Below are 4405 nucleotides of genomic sequence, written 5' to 3'. Positions count from 1 at the left end.
TTAAAGCATAAATCAAAGAAAAGTAATACATAATAGAAAGAGAAGAGAGCTGGGCTGCTGGGAGAGAAGCATGAAGTCTACCTCCAAGCAACAACAAAGATTCATCTATGTGTGTATGGCAGCTCACATGAGATGGCAAAAAGTACATGGTTTAAAAACTTTACCTTGAACTTTATGGCTAGTTTTTTGGCGGAGCCAGTGTTCCAAGAGCTATGCTCATTGAGATGAGGAAGAGCAGCCTATGGCCAAGTGATGTCGGGCCACTTCTTGTGTCTTTTGAAATAGCTAAAAGCACCAGCAAAGCATACTTAAACGCAGCTCGTCAGCCCCTACTTTCTCCATGGGGTCGGATCCCCTCCACAGGCGTTACGACTGAACTTGCAGCACGGGCACCTGCACAAATAAAGGTTGTATTTTGCACACTATAGTACAGCTGAAAACCCTATTGCATTCATTCTCATAAATGTGAATCACAAAAACTGTTCATTAGTTTAAAGGGACACTAAAGAAAAACAATGAATCGGTTTAGATCGATGAATTGCGCTCTGAGAACTCTAATGTCATTAATTTCGCCATCATAGGTTTATTAATAGAGGAGAAAATCAAGTTCAAAGTTTCATTTTTTAAATTTCATGCCAAAATCTCCCCACGTGATGTCACGGTTTTTAAAGTGTATTTATCGTATTTTGGCACCATTGGCTCAACAAAATTACCCCAAACTTGGTATGTTAAGTCTATGGCACCCTCAGAGGACAATGTACTTCACTTTTACCGATTAGGATCTACGTAGTCCCCACTAGGCGCCGTCATGGCAAATGACGGCGCCTACTAGGGACTACGTAGATCCTAATCGGTAAAATGAAACTTCAAGGTGGCGTCACCACCCACATTTTGTTTTTGCGTGTTTTCTCACAGCAAGCGTGGTGTTTTTGGTATTGCGAAAGAGTAGTTTACTAATATGAGAAAAATCGTGTTGCTCTTTAGTGTCCCTTTAACTCTAGGCTGAGAAGGTAGCAAGGTTTGTACAGGTTTCGATAGCCCAATTCCAAGGGACTTTAAAATCACTACTGAAAGTTTCTCAAGGATATAAAGCAGCATCCCAAGTAGAAGCTTTTTGCAATAACAATGTTTCCAAATGAATATCGTAGCTTTACAGATTAAGAATACAAAATTGGTTCTGGCTCACACACAGCACTTTATTAAGCTTTGGTGCATAAGGACAGTGGACATTGTTTGAGCTAGAAGATTTAGATATAGAGTTAGATACAGAGTTAGATTAGAGGAGAAAAAAAAATAGCAAAGTGCTGGAGGTGAAGTCAAGTCACCAGGAAGAACGTTGAGAGGAAAGTAGACCAGGTGAGGAAATTAAATGAATGGTAGAAGACGAACGGTGGTGAAGGCAGGCTAAAAACAGGGCGGGAGCCATAACAGGAGTACGGCACGTGCCCTCGGAGTTGGCCTGATGAACGTTTACCTATACATAGCAGCTGATAGTCAATATTAGACACCATATGCAAAGAAATTGAAGCATGTTCCGAGAAAGAAAACAATTCCAGGAATTTGAAGGGCCGTGAAAATGTGCTTTTCAATTTCAACTGTTTTCAAGGGCTTCAAGCACCTGTACACACTCTGATGTAACCACAAGCAGGTTTCAGATGATATTCTTAGAGGACTACATAAATATACTTTTCGTACCAATCTAGATAATGGTGTTCCCGCAGTCTGCAAAAAGACAAAGTGGTAAAGTTTATTGGTGCTGTTACGCTGACTGTATGTCAATAAAGAGAGCTAGGGCACTGTACAAGCCAAAGTTCAACCAGAGGCCCATACACAATAAAGACTTTTCACTCACCCCTACTTTGCACTTGGGTGGGCCTCTATTGCAACTGTGAGAGGCATGTCAAAATAATAATGCCCGAAGAAGAAATGCATTGTCAGTGCATCCACATTGTACCAAATAACTCGTAAAAAACAGTGCAAAAACAATGGATGAACACAAAGAGACAACTCGTTTGTCCGTTTGTGCACTGTTTTTTAATAATATCTGGGGTTTAACGTCCCAAAACCACGATATGATATGAGAGACGCCGTAGTGGAGGACTCCGGAAATTTCGACCACCTGGGGTTCTTTAACGTGCACCTAAATCTAAGCACACGGGCCTCAAACATTTTCGCCTCCATCGAAAATGCAGCCGCCGCGGCCGGGATTCGATCCCGCGACCTTCGGGTCAGCAGTCGAGCGCCATAACCACTAGACCACCGTGGCGGGGCTGTGCACTGTTTTTTATGATACAGGACAACCAACTAACCAGAATTACCACCCTTTCGAAGTGCCAAATAACTCATGCCCTTTCACATGGCAGATATGCATCCTTTTTCAGTGCAGGGCAAGTAATGCAGGAATTTGGCACGAATTCTCATGTGGTGTAACTGCCAGGACCGCCCGTATCATGACTCCATTGCCGATGGGGGCTTCTCAAAGACCAAGAGTTGTTGACATGTATGACAAAGCGATACGAGAATATTAAGAAAATGGTTTTGCAGAAAAAGTACCCGCGCACGTATGGAGGATGAATCGTGTGCCATTTGGAGCCGCATCAAGCCCGTTTCTTCTTAGTGCCACTCTTCATCATCACTTTGAGAATACCACGGGAGAACACGAAGAGATTACCAGCGGTTTAAAACACCAGTTTTATGTCGACGACATTGTGGCCGAAGCAGACACAGCGGAAGCAGCTTTGCTGGTCTGCAATAATGCACCTAATGTTATCAATGAAGCAGAAATGCATCTGCGTAAATGGACGACAAATTCCACAAGTCTTCAACATCTCAGTGAAGAAAGAGAAGGCATTAATAAAGATATTCGTTTAACAGTTCCTAAGAACAAGAAATTACTGGGAGTTCTTTAGTACCCTGAAGATGACGTGTAAAGGCTTGACACCTCCAATATTATGCAGCTCGTAGCATCCATGAAGACAACGAAGAGGAATGTTTTAAAGGCAGAAGCTGAGATGTACGACCCATATGGCTTTCTGTCTCCATTCACAGAGCTTCAAAGGAACTAAAAAGTATGTGTGAGTCAGTCCGTGATGAACGCATACTTCAGTACTTCAGGCAGAATGGAATTAAATGGAAGTTTATAGCGGATTGCGCCCCATGGTGGGGCGGTTTCTGGGAACGGCTGATACGTACAGTAAAGACAGCACTACAACAGGCCTGGAAGACAGCCTTGCTGAACTATGTTGAATTAGAGACCGTGTTGACAGAAGTTTAATCAATAGTACACTCTTGTCTGTTGACAGTAATACCAAGTCAGCTGGAGGAGCCACGGCTTACACCGGCTCATTGTCTGATTGGTCGAAGGTCAGTCTCCATTCCTGACGACGAGATCACGGAGACGAAGCCTAGTTTGACCAAAGATGAACTACAAAGACGTTGGAGGCAAAGAAAAGCATGCCTTGATGCCTTCTGGAAGAGATGGCACAAGGAATATATTTTACAGCTACAATCAGCTCACCACATCAATGGCACTGCTTGTAGTAAAAGTAGGAGACGTCGTACTTATCATGAACGAGAAATCTCCAAGGCTCTTATGGGTACTGGCCGTGATCGAAGAGACATTTATGGGTCGTGACGATCATATTTGTCTGTGTCTCCTGAGAAAGTCAGACGGAAGGAAAGCACGAAAAGCTGTGCAACACCAAAGGGGCTATGCCTCTGGCTATGCCAGTGGTACAAATGAACACTTTCTAGACCAATTATACCTGTCTGCTTTGGTTCACTTTTTCCTTAATTTTTTTTTACTGAAGGCACAATTAGCTGAGGGCTTTTCCAAATGCCAGAGAGTTGAACATTTTTACAAAGACCTTAACGGGAAGACTGGACAAGGATTCAAAGCAGCTTCCAAACACTGCCATCGCATTGCGACTGCAATGATCTCTCAATCATGAAGTATTGGACAGAAGAGGAAATTCCTGCATTTCCGCAATGATTCACTCACCCTATATCATTCCAGCTGACTTTTATGAAATGGAAAATTAAAGGCAATCATCAGTACCATACAGTGACTCATAACAGTTTATTTGATCCCAGGGTCACTGACCCATGGAACAGGATTCAACGTGCCTGTCTGAACACTGCTAACGCACTGCAGCTGCAGCATGACAGCACATAGCTGCAATGGTCCCTCAATGACGAAGTATTGGACAGAAAAGAAAGTTCCTGCATGTTTACAATGATTCGCTCACCCTACAATATTTCAGGTAACTTTCCTGATTGCCAAGAAATGGTTTGTGACATTTAAATTCATCACACGCCCATGGGACAACTTAAATACAGTTTTGTGACTAGAGGCAGAGATATATAAGTAATGTGTAGCTTCCTAAGGAAATGAAATTCAGTTAAA

The sequence above is a fragment of the Rhipicephalus sanguineus genome, chromosome 3 (assembly GCF_013339695.2).
Source record: "Rhipicephalus sanguineus isolate Rsan-2018 chromosome 3, BIME_Rsan_1.4, whole genome shotgun sequence".
Classification (NCBI taxonomy): Eukaryota; Metazoa; Arthropoda; class Arachnida; order Ixodida; family Ixodidae; genus Rhipicephalus; species Rhipicephalus sanguineus.
The sequence above is the reverse complement of the archived record's forward strand: the minus strand, read 5'-3'. Positions refer to the sequence as shown.